This window comes from Callospermophilus lateralis, chromosome 9, assembly GCF_048772815.1.
Source record: "Callospermophilus lateralis isolate mCalLat2 chromosome 9, mCalLat2.hap1, whole genome shotgun sequence".
Taxonomy (NCBI): domain Eukaryota; kingdom Metazoa; phylum Chordata; class Mammalia; order Rodentia; family Sciuridae; genus Callospermophilus; species Callospermophilus lateralis.
In genome coordinates, this window is record NC_135313.1 from 28,325,393 (window position 1) to 28,343,107 (window position 17,715).

General features: G+C 38.0%; 1 long non-coding RNA gene across 2 annotated transcripts in view; it reads left to right on the plus strand.

Annotated features, from left to right (window-relative positions):
- LOC143406941 (uncharacterized) overlaps nucleotides 1-17,173 on the plus strand; it is a 33,901-nt gene extending 16,728 nt beyond the window's left edge. For both annotated transcript variants that reach the window (XR_013092313.1, XR_013092312.1), the window contains exon 3: nucleotides 16,964-17,173. This is a non-coding gene — a long non-coding RNA (uncharacterized LOC143406941). The remainder of the gene's footprint in view (nucleotides 1-16,963) is intronic.
- The last annotated feature ends 542 nt before the right edge of the window (nucleotides 17,174-17,715 follow it).

Below are 17,715 nucleotides of genomic sequence, written 5' to 3' on the forward strand. Positions count from 1 at the left end.
CTTATTCCCTGTTTTACAGATAAGAAAACTGAGTCTTGAAGAGGCAATTTGCTGAAGTAATTTCCCCTTGAACCTATCTTTGGCTCTGAATACTGTATTACTGACTACCAAGTTGGAAGAGCTAGTCAGGCCCCTTAGAGGCTGTGAAAGAACTCATGCTCAAGGATTCAGGGCACCAAGGTGAGCTCCTTGGGGAGCTTCTTGGCTCTGTAATCCCAGGCTGTCTGGCACACTGTGTGCAAAACGCTCCCTTCCTGAAGAAAAGTCCCTCACAGAAGCTGATTTCCAAAATCCCATGTGTCCCCACATCAGGGCTGGACTGCCTGCTTCCCCCCTGCTTTTTCTTGCCATCAGCATTCACATGTGCCTCTGGAGTGGGCTACTCGGGCTGGGCTACTGAGCGGGGAGGAAAGAGCAGCATGGTGGAATGGCCAGAAGAGGTAGAAAAGAAGAAGATCTGAATTGGAAGCCCCGTGAGTAATCCAGAAGGCAGCAGTGGCTCGGAAAACATGTGCTCTGCCCCTGAAGAAAGGGAACAGAGAGTCTGTCTGCTGACTTTGCTTCCTCAGGGGTAGCCTGAGTGCAGGTGCAAAGTCAACCAGGAGACAGGCAGCCTCGGGGGTGGCCAGAGTGCAGGCATTGATATCCTCGCTGCGAGCATAGGAATGCTCAAAAGCAAGCGCTGCAGTCAATTTTTCGGTGGAGAGAGTTGGAGCAGCTCCGCGGAAGACAGGATCTGAAACAAGGCCACGGCAGGGTTTGGTTCGCTGGGTTCAGTGTTTCCTGCGCAACAGCTTTCGATCAAGGGCCGCCCCTCCCAATGTCTCGCGGAGGACACAAGTCCGCTCCCTATAAAATAAACCCCACAAAACAAATAAGAGTTAGTCACGCTTGTGATTTAGATTCTGCCGTGCCCTCTATAATTTCAGTGTAGTAGGTTCTGAGCATATCTCATTTATAACCCACGTCCATGTTGAACTAACTCCATTCTTGTCATGCTCTGAAACTGCAGGTCCATGATCCGGAATATTTATTGTTTATATAGTTACAGTTATTTGGAAGAGAAAGAAGCTTAGCATTTATAGAAATGGGAATAGGAATTGTGATTCCTCCTCCTTTTTTGTGTGTGTGTGTTTTCACTTTTCATTGCCACAAACTCAGTATGTATTTTATTCAAACTATTAGAAGTCTACATTTGGGTTAGCCATCAGGAAAATGCAAATAATCGTCTTATCTAGGAAATGTTTCAAGGAATCAATTAAAGTACAAATAGTCTTGCTAATCTCCCGTGTGGAGCTGTTCTGGTGCCAACACAGCGATTGTGAAATGTTGAAGATCATTATCCAACCAATGGGTGGTACACAAAACACAGGGCATTTTAATATTCAGCAAGCCACTATCAGAGAGGAAACTTATCTTCCCTTCTAGTGTAAATAGTTCTAGAATGCTCTACGGTTTTGCATAGTAATTGTCCACACTTTTTCCTAGTAGTTGTTTCTAGGGAACATAGGTAACAGGTAAGAATTCACTCTTCCTTGAAAATGCATTCTAGCATTCAAATGCCTATAGTTCCAAATTAGCATATCTTAGACTCTATAGAGACTTCTTCAAAGTAGGTGATCAGATGGCTGAAGTCAAGATGGGTTCTGCATCTATAAATACCTTCCAACATCCAAAACACTAGAACATTTCCTTAAAGTAATCCAGGTGTTCCTCTGAATCTCTTTTTTGGGCCCTCAATGTTGTATTTATGCTTCATGACTACCCTATGTATTTATGCTTCATGACTACCCTATGGGTAGACATTATTTTATCTCTGATTATGGATAAAAAAAAGGTGCAGAGAAATTGAGGTCACCCAGCATGTGGTAACTAGACTTCAAACATAGGCTTGGAATTCTAAAGCATAAACCACAGAATTCTATAGCACTCTAAGTCTTTCATTTTAGCCTTGGTCAATTACTAACTTCTAAGAGGTACTGGGGAATTTCCCTGGAAACATGGTGTGATGGTTATTGAGCAAAGCACTGAGGTTGAGTTGGGGCTCTGGACATTGTCTGATCTTAATCTTGATTTTGCTACACACCTGTATAATCTTAGACAAATTACTCACTGTGTTTCATTGTTATAAATAAATAAATGCTTCATAGGATAGTTATAAAGATTAAATGGGTTAAGACTTAAATAACACAAAGGAACAGAGGACACACTCAGAAAAAATAGGCACATAGTATGTATCCAAGAAACATTTACTCTATAAATGATTAAATTAATGAATATCTATGGACATATTAGAGATAATAATCCAATTCTTGGGGCCAAGTAACATTTAGACTTTATTAGCATGGTCCTTCTGTTTGAGCATACTGTGGAATTTAGGAACAAGGAAAGATCTGTAATACCTGCTTTTCCTCACTGTGATTGAGAAACATGAAGTCCCTAGAGGCTAGGTGACATTGTGAGAGGTAACTTCATGGGTTGAAAAAGCCTGAATTTGATTTTACCTCATTTTTCTTTTGTAAAAACTTTGTAAACTTGGGTGGAACTATCATTGGGGGTGATCTGAACCTGCTAAAATTGTTAGGAAATTACTTTTTCTTTAGGTTTCCATGGAAGGAGGGAAACAGTGGAAAAAAGAAAGAACATCTTAGTTTTGAAGTTATGAGTTTGTTCAGAGTGGAATGTCCATAGTATTTGTGATACAAATCTGCATTTTGGATCTGATTCCTACCTTTGTCAGTTAGGATTTCAACTCTGTACCAACTAGGTAGACTATGCAACTTCCAGAAAACTTAACCTTTCCAAGCTTTGGCATATCTCATCCATGGGATTAGTTGTCATGAAGACTCAGGGTCATCCTGAGGAGGACTAAATGAAAACATGTAACTTGAATACTTACTACAGGACTTGGCCCAGAACAAGTTCTCAGTAAGCAGAGCAGCGGACCATGTTGATTCTTTCCATGTAATGTCTTACTTGACTATACCTTTTCATGTGTGGACAACTCTACCTCATATAACTGCTGGTTTGCTAAATATCTCCCAAGTCATCCTTTGGTTCTGACTTCCTATTAAAACACCAAATCTGAACTTTCTGATGTTTTTCAAAACTCTCATCATAAAACCACACTTCACCTCTCCTACCACTTTCCTCAGGACTCCCCTCAAAGCACATTTTTCCATCCAACCCATCTCTGCTCTGTCCATGGTCCTGACTCTTTGGGTTCCTATTCTTTGCTCTCTCTTCTTTTGGCCTAGCCAAATCCTCCTTATGTTTCAAGGAATGGCTGAAGTTTCAGACCTTTTAGGAAACTATCTCTGATTACTTTGAGTTGCTATTATGAGTTTTGACAGTGCTTTGGGAGCTGTTGAGATGGCTCCTGATGTTCACTGCAGCAGGGGACCATCAATTGCGACTGAGGTGGAATTGCATAAACTATTAGTGCAGTGTTATATTAGGAAGTTACAGCTAATCATAAACTGCATTAAATATGTAATTTTAATACTGACATATCACATTGGTACAATGATATATCAGCAAATTACATAGAGTAATAATGAATATATGTATGAATTTCTATAAAATAGGCATAGATGAGTGAATACCTAAACTTAATTTGCTAAAAGGAGACCATGATATTTAAAAGAATATTTTGTCTTTTGAAAACCATGCAGTTATTAAAAAGAACAAAATGGATCTATATGTATTGACAAGGAAAGATGTCCTTGATATATTATGTATAAATAGTAAGCAGAGTAGTTTATATGACTTAATTTCTGGAAACAAACATATAGTTTATGTTTCTCTATGGATAGGAAAAATTAAATACCTACTAAATTGTTGAAAGTGCTTATCTCTGAAGAGTTAGAGATTGGAGAGAGTGACAAGTTTCAACAAAATCAAGATAATTATGCATATTTAAAACTACCCCCCTCAAAAAAAAAACCCTGTGCTTATTTTCTTACAACTTTAAAGTGCTTTTTAAAATATAGCACTATGATTATAAGAATTGAAAGTTTTCTCTGTGTAAATTTTCTCCCAGTGTTGGAGATCATTTCCCTTGACCTTAGAGCTACATTTGGATTTGACAGTATTTCTCTCAAAAGCCAGCAGTAAGTGTTCTCCAATTTCAGAGATTCAGTAAGGACATTATGGGTATGATATCTTATAAATATATAGCATGTTAAATGGCTTTTACACTGACCAGTCAGATGGATGCTGACTGGTGTGTCAAGCCACCTTGGCAGAATACCAGCCCTGGCCTTCATAAACTGGCAGAAATTGGTCTCTTGAATCTATTACTCACTTCAGGGAGTTAAGATGATAGAATAGAAAGAGTGTGGGCTTTGGAGCTGGTAGATCTGGACTTGAGACCTGACTCCATCATTTCCTGGTTTCATGATGTAGGGCAAGACAGGTAATCTCTTTGAGCTGCTATTTTATCATGTGTAAAGTGATGATGATAATCTCTATTTCCCAGGGATGTTGGTTAGGTGAAATGAGCCAACCTGTCAAGTGTCTCAGGCATAATAGATATCATGAAATGTTAATAAACTTCTGGTACTCCCCTTTCCCAGTCCTCCTTCCCATATGCCCTTGACTTACTCTAAAAGTATCTGACTCAGGTCTTTTCATCATCCACTAGCAAATTAATTCTTTCCTCTGCTATGTACTATCTTTGTTATTGCCCAGTGCCAAATCACACACCCACGATTTCACTGGATTAAAACAATGATGTATGGAAAACAGGTGTTTATTAGGCTGCTATGAACATACAATCCTCAAACAGCTTAGAGCATAGAATACACCCATGGAGTAATTTAGGCCATAATGGCTAAACATATCAGTTTCACCTTTTTGAACTCCATCAGAAGCTCTTTGAGGATAGAGATCATTATTCTCCTAAATATACAGCAATGCCTTGCATAATCATGAGTACATTTGTCACATAGTCATTAGCTGATTGACTGGCTCAGAGGTTGTAGATCCTCTTTAAGGTGTGGGCAAAGAAGGCTTCAAACTGGTCACAGGACTTGATGAAAAATTAAGCCCAAATCTGGCAGTTGATGCTTAATTATACTCCCTAAGCAAATATAACTATACCTAACATTGCAGATTGTATAAAATCTTCCATCTATAGCTATTTTTTCATTTTTCTCATTGGCTTTCTGGTGGCTGATTGGTGCAATAGAGATACCTTCAGGCAGATTTTGATAATTTTAGAGCATAGGCAGACAACCCTGGGCTTCAGGAAGTACCTGGACAGGCCTGAAAGCATGAGGAGAAGGCAATTGAGACACCTCCCAGTGAGACATTGTCTGCGGATCACTGGCCCGATATCACATAAAAGCCCCATCTGAGTCATTATAGCCTATTGTGTCAATGTGTTTTCTGGGAGGCTGTCATCATAGATCACGGTTGGCAGCGAAGGTACTGCCTCCATGGGAGCTGTTACTATTTCCCATCGGTGAACTCTATTAAAGGTCCGTGGGCTACTGCCACTCGAGTTCATATTAACTTGGCCAAAGGGATGGTGATTGATTCTGTGGAATTTTGTGAATACACACACAATACATTTCATACTGTCATCCGGGTTTTGTATTGCACTTCTATGAGCCCTGCTACATGGTAAATCCAATATCATCTACTGACATTGCTATAGAGGAAAAAACCCACAAATTCCCCTTGCCATTTTAAGGCTGAAATACCTGCCCATTTCCTTTCTTCTCCAGTCATGAAAGATTTAGATCTGACTATAAACCATTGACTTCTCTCCTGACTTAACAACTTGATCTGATGGAAAGGGCATTTATTGTATGCCCACTGTGTACTAAAAAAAAAAAAATATAGCAGGGGGAACTACAGGATGATACTAAAAACTTAATACATTAAGGTTTGTACCCTCAGGGAATTTAGTTAGAAGACACCTAAATAAGGGTTAAAGAATATAATTATAAAACCAATAGGAAGTGCCAAACTAACATGCAGGTATGCCGCTTAGTGCAATAGCTATGTTCTTCAATAGATGAGTGTGTGCTGAGTCTCGTGAGGCACTTTGAGGGGTCTTTAATAGAGTGAATAGTGAGTGATTCTTTCTGTAGTCTAAAGTCCTGATATTAAAAGTTCTAAATTTTGTGAATCATCCTTTCCTTTGAAGTAGCGGTTGTCCCTCTTTACCCACAAGGGGTACATTCTAAGATCCCAAGTGGATGCCTGAAACCCTGAATAGCACCAGGATCCAAATAAACTGCTTTTCCCTAAACACATATACATATGGTAGTTTAACTTTCAAATTGGGCAGGGATTTAAGAAAATAATAAATTAGACAATTATAACAACACACATGCATACATAGAGACACTTAGTGGTCCTTTGACCCTGTGTCTGAACTCCTGGAAGAGAAACAGTCCTCTTCAAGTCGTCCTGGGCTACTGTGGTCCGTAGCACCTCAGTAGAAGGCCCAAATGTCTCATTTATTATAGCAATTCCTTCATTTCCTCTGCAGCTCATCAATATGTGAAGATGGTCTCTCTCAAAAGAGTTGAAACAAATATTAGTATGTTCAGAGTGTGTTTGACCATAGGTATCTAAAACCACAGAAAGTGAAACTATGGATGCAGGAGGAGGGAAATATCTGCATATGTTTGGGGCTACTGGGTCAGGACAAGCATCCAGCTTAGGGGTAATCATGGAGTTTTCTACATGAATTGCATTTCAGTGAGAGGGTGAAAGTGAAAGATAGAAATTGGTTGTAATTTTAGTGAAGAACAGCCACATGCTCTGAGAAGAAAAAATAGCATCGGGTCTCCATTTCCTTCCTGAGTGGGTGTTGCTCAACACAGGGAGAGCTGGTGCCAAGACGCTCATGTGGCTTGCATGTGGAGACGTGTTACTGTGATGAGTCCTTTCTTTAATATGTCTTTCTAAACTGCGTTCTGATATATCCTGCATTTAGTACCATGACAGCCTGAGACCACATGCATACGTAGAGACACTCGGTCGTCTTTTGACCCTGTGTCTGAACTCCTGGAAGAGAAACAGTCCCCTTCAAGTCATCCTGGGCTACTGTGGTCATTAGTACCTGAGTGGAAGGCCAAAATCTCATTCATTATAGCAATTCCTTCATTTCCTGTGACTCCTCTCTGTGACTCATCAAAATCGAAGATCATGTTGATAGATTTATTGACTTGAGGTCTCCATTCTGAAGATGGAGCGATGATCCAGATGGGCAGAGCTACTTCTCATTCCTTACTGAAGCCTTTTACAATGTCCTTTCAATCTGTACTTCCCTTTAATTTCCACAGGTCCATTGTGTTATGGGTTCTCCTAGATAGATAGATAGATAGACAGACAGCAACAGTCTCTGAGCTGATCCCTCTAATTTCCATCTCTCCCTTGTCTAATCATTCTAAACTGAGCTGGTTATTCAATTGTCCTCAAGCACAGAAACCAGCATCCTCTGATTAATGGTTACCTATTGCTTATATCAACAGGTTCCAATTCTTCACTCTAAGATCAGCATCCCTCACAAACTCCCTCTTAGCACAACTGAAACCTCTCTCACTCTCCCTCTTATCGCTGACTTTTTCCTTCCTCGGCACTCTCTGCTATCTCCTAAGTAAAATCCATTTCCTCTGTTTCTGTGGCTTTCTGTGGAATATTCTAAGGCTCAAAAGTCCTACTCACTTCTCTCATCCAAGCCACACCCTGTAAAGCTCAGATTCAAATGCATCTTTTCTGGCGTATCTTCATTAATGCAGGATTCCTCCCTTCTCCTCAGCTTTAACCTACCCTTCCCAGTTCATATTTTGGTCAGTACAAACTTGTTTATCTAATCATGCTTAAGGAGTTTTATGTTTGGGTTGTGTTCTTCAGTTAGAATTCAAATTCTTATGGACAGGGGCTGTTTTTCCATTTCTTTTGCCTTTCCTTGGCCTCCAACAGCACCCAGAATCCATTATTGTTTTTAAGCCTAAGGGTAGATACAGGCAGTCACCAAATAATGGCTAGATTATTTTCTAAAATATTTTAAGTTGACCTTTTGGATTGGAATTATTCCCCCTTAAGAACAAAATTTAAAATGGTGCTTAGGTTTCTTGTCAAGTTTTCAAATGTCTGTTTGCATATTCAATGGCATTAGTAACATTAAATTAATAGAAGTGCTATATTTTTCCTAATAACATTATAAGTAATGTATTCATTCAAATATTGTGTATAGTAGACTTTCTTTGAGCTAGTACAATGTATATGGTGGAGAAAAACTATCTTCTTATGAGATAGATGCATGCTATGGAGATAAATAACAGCAAGCAGGGGTAGGAAATAAAGTGATCATGGAAGGCTTCCCTGGGGAGGTGACATTTATACTGAGACTTAAAAATATGGGAAGAAATCATTCATGCAGTGAGTGGAGATGTGTTACTGAGCACCCAGACAGAAGTAATCCAGTGTGAAAAGGCCCTAGAGTAGAAAATAGCTTGTGATGCTCAAGAGCCTGGAAGGTCAGTGTGGCTTCAACAGGGAGGTAAAGATGGTGGCAAGAAATGAGATTAGAAAAGAGACAGGGACCAGGTCACATAGGGCTTTGGCCACAAAGAGGAGTCCAGATCTAATATGAAGGTGACCGGAAACTATTAACTTTTCAATGAGATTGTATTTTTTTAAGATAATATATTACAAGAACTAGCTAGATATGGAGATGTCATGTTTCCATGGGGCAATGGTTTCCACAGAGTGCATAGGAGGGATCATGGAGGATAGAAAATGTTTATGCAGGATTCCAAGACAAGGTCAGAATGGAGCCAGATACCCAACCATCCCCCTTGGCAGGGATTCAGGGATGGCCAAACAATTTGAGAAGGAATCTGGGGTCCCTGCCTCAGGCAACCCTAAAGTCTGAGAATTACCAACAGAGGGGCAGTGTGACCTAAGAAAGTTGCAGGGAAAGCTGAGGCACAAGTTCCAGAAAGACCAAATTTCAACTTCTGAGGTCAGAAGGCAAGGGTCACACAGCTGAGTTAAGCAGGAGGCAAGAGTGAGTCAGTAACAAAGAACCCCAGGGAGCTTATGGTTTCCTTGGGTGGGGGCAGAAGACCCACCTCTTCCTTCCTGGAATCCAGTGTCAGGGGGATTCTTCTCACTCACTTGGCCTTGAGGGATGAGAGTGTTCCCTTGACATTAATAAGGAAGTTCAGGGCAGGTGATAATTCACAATAGGGATGATTGTATCACGTGGTCAGGGAGTTTAGCCCCGGAAAGTAAAGTCCAGATTTGTCTAGCTCTCCCCCAAGCCTCGCAGGTTACTTAGAACTCAGTTTTCAATCTGTACGTAGCTGCTGAGTAGGGATGGCTGTAGGGAAATTCAGATGAAATAATATTTAGAAGGGCTTAGCCAATTCATCATATATATTGAAAAGCTGATTTAAGGATGATAATCAATTAGTGAGCAGATGAAATTTGCAATGCTACATATAAGTGGCAACATTTTGCTCATAGAGTGATAAATGTATTTCAGAAAGAAAGAAAAGACCCAACAAAATGAAAACGAAAAGGGTTGTACTCTGCAAAAACTCACACCAAAAATACAGTGCTTTGCAGGGGTGGGGTGGGGGTAGGGATTAAGATTGAGACAGACCTATTAGCCCTGAGGCAACACTTCAACAAAGTACCAATAAGAACGATAATTTTAATTAAATTGTAATAGTTTAGAAATCAGTCATATTAATTTCTGACTAAATATACTATAGCAAACATAAAATTTTAAAAAATGAAGGAACATTTAAGGAAATAACAGATTATGTCTATAGATCATGAGGACACGGTCGACATACACACAGATTAAGGAAAACTAAAAAATAACTTCTAAGGACAGGATAAAGAAGACAAAACTGAATTCCTCTGTGGTTTGCTGCACTGAACTGACCGAATGTGCTTTGCAGTCAGCAGCCATTACTGTACTGGGCAGGCAGAAAGCTCTGTGAGAACCAGTGTGTCCTCTATATATTCTTAACACATGTCCCTATTTAGATAATTTAAGATATGAGCTATTTCATATTCTGGAAAACACATTTGAGCATGGTGGACTGGTTTTAAAAACTTTGGATAAAAAAGGTCAATAGAATTCTCTCTCTTAAATCACAGACTTGGCACTGTGTTAGGCCCATGATGACTCCTTTTATGTGGTCTGAGTATTTTAAAGTTTTTGAATTTTTTTAAAATTCAAACATTCAGACATTTATGTCAAAATATGAATTTTTCTGTTCTTTATTCCTTAAAGGTAATAATTCAGTGGACTGAGAGTGGTTGGCGCTCACTCAGTTGGTGGCTCTTTTCATTTGTTACCTGCATGGTACTGTAGGCACTGGGGTTGGCAAGGCTGGTTAAACATTCCTTTCTGCAGGGCTCTGCTCACATGTATGTGTATTCGTAAGTGACATGTTTGTGATTATGGAATGCCTACATTTTATTTATATTCACAATCTTTTTTTTTGTGTGTGTGGACTTCTTATTACCCCAAAATGCGTACTCTTTCATTTAAAAATGACCCAGATCCATACTAAACAGGTCACAGGTAAGTGAGATAAATGAATTCCAGAAATAGAAAAAGAAATAATGAGTTTTATGGGCAAATCAAACATTACTCTCCTAATTATCACAGATGCTTAAGGAAGATCTGTTGATCACCTTTGGGTAGTGAGTATTTTAGTGCATTCTTTTAAATTTAATTTGATTTGATTGCTATGGTTTTTGTGGAAAGACAAGAATATATAATGTCAACATAATTTTATTAGCTGCCTTCCATATAATTGCTTTAAAATAAGCTAATTCTTCATTGCTATACCTTGAGGTTCTATTCTTATTATTAATGTAAACAGAGCTTAAAACCTTTAATTTTTTATGTCACAACTGTCTAATTATTATTTGAATGTTGACCCTATTATTGAGACACAATCAATACACACATATTTGATTTGTATTTTTCAAATAAGATAATGCATACCTCTCTATATTAATCTAGAAGATAAAGCTGGCACTAGGCTACTGCCAATATAATTCTTGCATCTAAAAAAGTTTTGCTTTGGAATTTGGCATTTCTTCATATCTGATTCTCTCATTATGTAACCATCCCACCCCATCCCCAACAGAGTGAATAATGAAGATCCCTGTTTCTATGTTTGACCATGGAAGGGCTTATATGATATTTAAGCCCTATCTCAAACAGAGATTTCAAGCTGTGGACTTGCATTTGATGGATGTGTGTTCATTGCATCAAATTCACCCTGTCTTGTTCCAACAATGATTGATAGCTTTGATTTAAGACCAATAAGTTAGAGGCAGATTGTTCTAGGAATGCTCACCATTTCTTATCAAGATGAGAATGTTCTATAGAAGATACAAAATGCACAGCAATTATTAATTATGGAGAGATCATAAAAATAGGCTATATGAAATATTAATGTAATAGGTTCTTTTCTCCTTATTGTGATTTTACTTGGTTAAAAGATTATTGACAAAAATCATGAGCAATCATCTGGTATGAAGCAATTTAGTGAATTATAACTGAATTTTTAAAAATTGTGAATCTAATATCCTCTCACACCTTGAAGCTCAATTTACTATTCCTTTTGATGTTATTGCTAAGTATTGCTGATTTCAGGGTCAGAAAGATTCTATGCATTTTCCCAGTCCCCTCCAACACTCAGTGTTATGTAAATTTTTTTAATGGATCCTAGTTGTTGACTTTGTTGTCAGTCATAGATGTTATGATTTTTTACTGTATCACAGTATGTTTCCATGGAAAGTAATGTGTAGTAAAGATCAAGTGTATTTCTCTCCCCAAAAGGCATATTTCCTCTCCACTTGTAAGTACCATCTACTGCGATATTTACTGCTGATGGTGTTTCAAACCATTCTTTACAAATGTTTCTTTTTCTTCTTCTTTTTTGGTTATATCACTGAATTGTTAAGTCAATATAAAACTACACAAATTTCTCTCCCTCCATTTTTCCAAGTTCCATATTATAATGGTTTCTAATAAGGGCTTCTGTTTTCTCATTTTTGGTCATTTTATTCATGATTATTAAAGAAGTTATTGAACAGATGCTTAACTTTATTCTATTTTTACAAAAATGTTTTTTGCAAAAAACATTTTTAAAATGATTTTTGAAGAATTTCCACTTAGAAAGCCTGTGAGTGTGCCTAGTACGGTGCTTGTACTGCAACTCCTTGAGATCCCCCGGACACAGCAGGTGTCAGTGACTGAGGAACAATGAGCCCACAGTCCTTCTGACACTGGAGAGAGCACTGAAATGAGTGTTAGGAGAGCTGTCCTGTCTTTTACAATATGAATATTTATCCCCTCCTCCTACCATAAGTGGTTTGAGACTACTTAACAACACTAAAACAATAATAAAGCCATAAGTAGAGGTTATAATCTAGGACAAAGGAAATGAGAATCAGAAATGTCCCAAGCCTAAGACCAAAGTAGTCACTGTTGTTGAGTTGAATTCTAAAGGATGTGGTTATAATCCCACAGGATCTGTTCCTTAGCATGCTTGGGCAAGATACTTCATCTCTCTGGGCTATGACTTCTTCAACTAGAAAGAGCAGGGTGAATTGTTAGATAATTCCTGTGATCTCATCCAGCTTCACAATACTAAATCTCTGTGATTTGGATCATCTATGATATTTAGCTAAATATAAAGGAAAAAAATTGTTTTTAGGGCTGAGGCATGGCCTTGCAAGACGTAGCCAGAGGGGTAGCACTTTTGATCATGATATAGATGGCACAAGAGAGTGTGGGAGATGTATGCTGTCTCCACTGAAGGTGGGGAGATAGGAAGGAGACTCAGAGCTGACCACAGGGACAGCGTGTGCAGTTAGCCCCAAAGAACATTCAATTCTGCTTTGGTCTGATCTGAAGATCCCTTAAACACTGAAAGTGAACACATTTCATGTTTATTTATCCTTCACTAAGATGTGGATATCTGACTTCTTTTAAAGGAAAATTACTTTATAGATTTTGATAGAATAAATGTTTATTTACTTATATGACATAGATACTTTGAGCAAACCAGAAGTGTAAAAGGAGGAAGCAAAAACAAAGCAAGCAAACAAGAGCTATATGTACTAAAGTCCCACAAACCAGAAATCAAATCATTGATTGCTCAGGTAAAGCTATTTTAAGAGAGAACAGGTAAATAGGAATGGTCTTATTGTACTGAGTAATATCCAACTTACTGTTTTAAACAATAAAAGATGATTCCAACTTAAGTCAAATTTGATACAAAGAAAAATAAACTGAAGAAAAATAAAAGGAATTTCCAAGCTTAAGATAAATGCTTGCTCCCCAGTACATATTGCACAGAGGAGACTTTTGTCCTAGTTTATCCCAAGTATTTATGGTCACTTATAAGGAGGAACAGAGAGCAGAAATCCCAATGCTGAACTTGTCCACACACATCATTCTTGTTTTCATCTACTGTGATGTTAAGTGTCATGAATGATCACACCTTGGAGTATGATTCCAGCTAAATTCCAGTATTTGGACCAATGGTACCATGGGCATAGGGATTGCCTAGCCAAAGCTGATTAGAGTTGATGTGTGGCCCCGAGTATGAGCAGTGCACAAAGTTACCTCCTTTTTAAAACTGCAAGTTGATCAAGTAGATGTGTTCAAGGAAGCCCAAAGATCTGCCCCATTTCCACACCCTACTGAATCATTTGGGGATTTTTCAAACAAAGTGTACACATGGAGAATGCAAGCTAATCCCTGAGAAGAAAATGATTTTGACTCATTCTTACAAAAGCTGTCTTGGGTGTATGTTTTATAACATCCATTCTATCTTATACCATGGTACAAGTATATCATTTACAAGTAAATGAATAAAAATATATACTTCAGGAGTGCCTGCTTCAAAGACCTTCCTTAGAGGTAGGAGTGCCCAGTCAAAAGCTATAATCCTGCATTAAATGGTGGATGTGGAACCAGTCGGGGACTTCCTCTGTACCTTTGCCTCTCTATGTGCAAACTGAAGTTCTTTTCTCTTTTTTTTTTTTTTTTCCAGAAAAGTTGGGAGACCCAGAAAGAACACTGTGGTCCCAAACAGCAAAAATCCCATAAACACTGTATATTACCTGGGATAATGTAACTCAGATTTAAATATTATTTTGCTAAACTTATTTTAGATCCTGTGTCAGTGGTTTCCATTTCCTGTGTTTAGTTTTTCCTAGTGAAAATTCTCCCAAATGTATATTCGGAATTAAGAAGTGCACACTCTGACCCCCCACCCCACCCCCGCAAAAAAAAATCTAGGAGTAAACTTTCACTCTACCTTACAGATTCATACTAAGTCTTCATGATTTAATATATAATTAAAGGGGAATAATATAAAAGTTTTCTGACTTTCTCCTATATAGCTTGTTTATAAAAATACCTTGGCTTGTTAAGAATTTGCCTCTTGTTGACCATTAGAACACTTATTAGAATATTTATTGGTTATTAACACCTAAAGTGTTTTTGCATGTGTGTGTGTGTATGCACTCACTGAAAGAGACATAGCTCTCTAGCTACTCACTGCTGGGCTTGATTTAGATTATACACATTCATGGAATTAAAAATCACTAAATCCAAGAGCAGATTTAGCTGAGGCTCAGGAGTAGGAGGCTCAGTATCCAATAGGGGCAGAAGAAGAGAGAGAGAGCTTCCTGCTTAATCTTGAGTTTCTAGGATTCAGAGACCCAATCACCCAATAAATCCAGACACCAGGGCTAGTTATTCCCAACACTTTGTTGTTATTTGTTTGCTAGGGCTGCCCTAACAAAGTACCTGGGTAAATAAATATCTATTTATAGATATTTATTCTCTTACAATTCTAGAGGGTGGAAGTCCAAGTTCAAGGAATCACCAGGATGGGTTCTTCTGAGGTGTCTTCCCTTGGCTTGTAGATGACCGTCTTCTCCCTGTTTTCTCATGGTCTTTTCTCTTGGGTTAGTGTCCTAGTCTCCTCTTCTGTGAGGTCATCAGACATATTAGACTAAGACTTACCCTAATGACCTCATTTTAACTTAATCCCCTCTTTAAAAATTCTTCAATCACAGTCATATTCTGAGGTACAGGGTATTAGGACTTCAACATCTAAATGAGGGAGCTGCTATTTAGCCCACAAACAGTGGTATTCCCCAAGGTGATGGCTACACAGCCATCTTGACAGCATTCTAGATAAGTTACAGCTAAATTTACACTGGATGAAAGCTTTCTGTGACTTGGACTACCTTTACACACAATTGTGAAATGCTTTATTATGTAACTGTTAAAAAAGAGTTTGTTGCTTTCCAAGGCAGAGGTGACTATATTCCAGAAATGAACGAAGGTTTCCTGTGCCTTTTCTGTAATGAAGGAAGGAGAGGAAAGAAAATTGGGGATATTAGTGCTGTCAGTTACTATTATAAGATATTCAGCACGTTTTAATCCCATTTGGAGGTTTCATTTACATGGAAAGAATCAGATTCATATATTAATATAAGTTTCATTTGTTTTTCTCCTGACTCAATCCACCCAAAGGGACTTGAATTTGAACTCTTCAGATTGTAAAGAAGAGGGTCAAAATACAATTGGTTTACTAAACTGTCATATGAGATTCTCTTGCCGGTATCTGCAGTGTTTTTCTTGGCTGACCAAGCACTTTTTTTTTTTTTTCCTGGAAAGCAAACAGAAAACAGCTGTCTATGAAATGGGTCAGAGCAAACATATTTGGTCAGGTGCAGGATAAATAGATCACAGGTTGACTAAAATTGTCCTATGCAAAGCAAAACAAATCTTTAAGCCAGACAGACCCAACTTGAAGACTTTCAAAAGCAAAAAACAAAAACAAAAACAAAAAAATCAAGAAATTGAATGTGCTCATGACTAGCCCTTATTTCTATAGAAGGTATGTTTCCTAAAGATTTATTCTTGCAACTACAGGTGACCAAAGCACCAAACAATCAACCAAAAACCCTGAGCTTGACACCTTTGTGACAACTATGGTCTTCCATGATGTCATGAACAACAAGATGGTTTAGAGATGGTACAACCCTAAAAATCATAAAGGACATAAAGGAAAGGTCACTGCATTAAGAAAGAGATAGGCAGAGAATACGCTAGGTTGATGACAAAGTCTTATATTCCAGATAGTAATCTGATCTTTTAATGAACAAGAAAGAATTGGAAGAGATTTATGGACAGAACATCTAGAGACAAAAATTTAACTTGAGGAGGAAATAAAGTCTATCACCTCCACTAGAAATGAAGCAAAATAGTTGTTCATTTTGTGTTTGCAATGACAATGAGAAATTTAACTAATCCAGTAGATATCAACCTTTTTTGTTATTTTATTTAATTATATCAGTTCTCTATCAAATCCATGATCATTACAGCTGTCAACTGGGATCACAGAATCCCACATTAATGAGAACTCAGAGATTTTCCTTCCTTGAAAGTCCTTTGGTCTTGATGGTATTGCTCTATCTTGGCTCCCCTCTACCTCTTTAGATCATTTTTCTCAGTCCTCTATGCAGACTCTTTTTCCTTTGTCCATCCTTAGATGCTGATGATCTTATCTTTCCTAGGTGATCTTATTCACTCTCAAGCTGTTAGTTAATATCCCTGAACCGATGACTTCCAATGTATATCTTTCTTCTGAACCACAATCTATTAATTCACCTTGTACTATTTAAGTACTTTATATTTAAAATTGAACAGTCCAAACTGTAGTTGTCACTGGCTCCAAATGTGATAGCCAGGACCTAAGATGAGCCTACATGATCCCTACTTCTAGGGATTTATATCTTTGGGTTTGTCTTCCCATGTTAGATAGGGCTTATTCATATAAATAAAACTTTATAAAAATGATAATATGGCTTCCAAGATTTAGTCAAGATGACACTGTGGCTTCTTTCTTGTTCCCTTTCATCATTCACTTAGGGGAATCCTGATGTTATGTCATGAAAAACTATTTCCTATGGAGAAGACCACGAGACATAGAAGATGCCTCCTGTCAGCAACCAGCACCAACTTTCAGGCATGTGAATGAACCAAACTGGAAACAGCTCTCCAGGCCCAGTTAGGTCTTCCGATGATTGCGACTTTGGCTAACATCTTGACTACAACCTCCTGGGAGACATTAGGCTGAGCCACTCTTAAACCCTACCTCACAGAAACTATGAAATAATACATTTCTATTAATGTTTGGGGCCACTAAGTTTGGGGGATAATTTGCCATGTAGCAAATACATAACTAATACTCCAAAAAAAAAAAGAAAGAAAGAAAGAAAGAAAGAAAACTCTTACATTTTCTCTGTCGTTGCCCACAGAACAATCCAAATTCAGTAATTCATGGAAGAAGTAATGAGAACTTTGGTTAAGATGGTGGGAAGAAATGCATGGAGTAAATGGACATTTTAAAATATTTTCTGGACTTTAGTGATAAGAGATGATTATGGGGAATATTAGGAAATAGCAGGAGTTTAGGATGAGAGGCTTATTCACTTGGTGTTAGGTTTTCTTGAGCTCAGTTCCAAAAAGAAGGCAAGAAAAAGCCATCCAAATAAACTTTAATGATCTAAGACTTCTTTCATAAGTCAGTTTGCACAATTTCTTCATAGGAATTGGATTTTAAATATCATGACTAAAGAGAAAAAAATAGCGAGAAAGGTTAACTTTAAGGTCAAATGCAA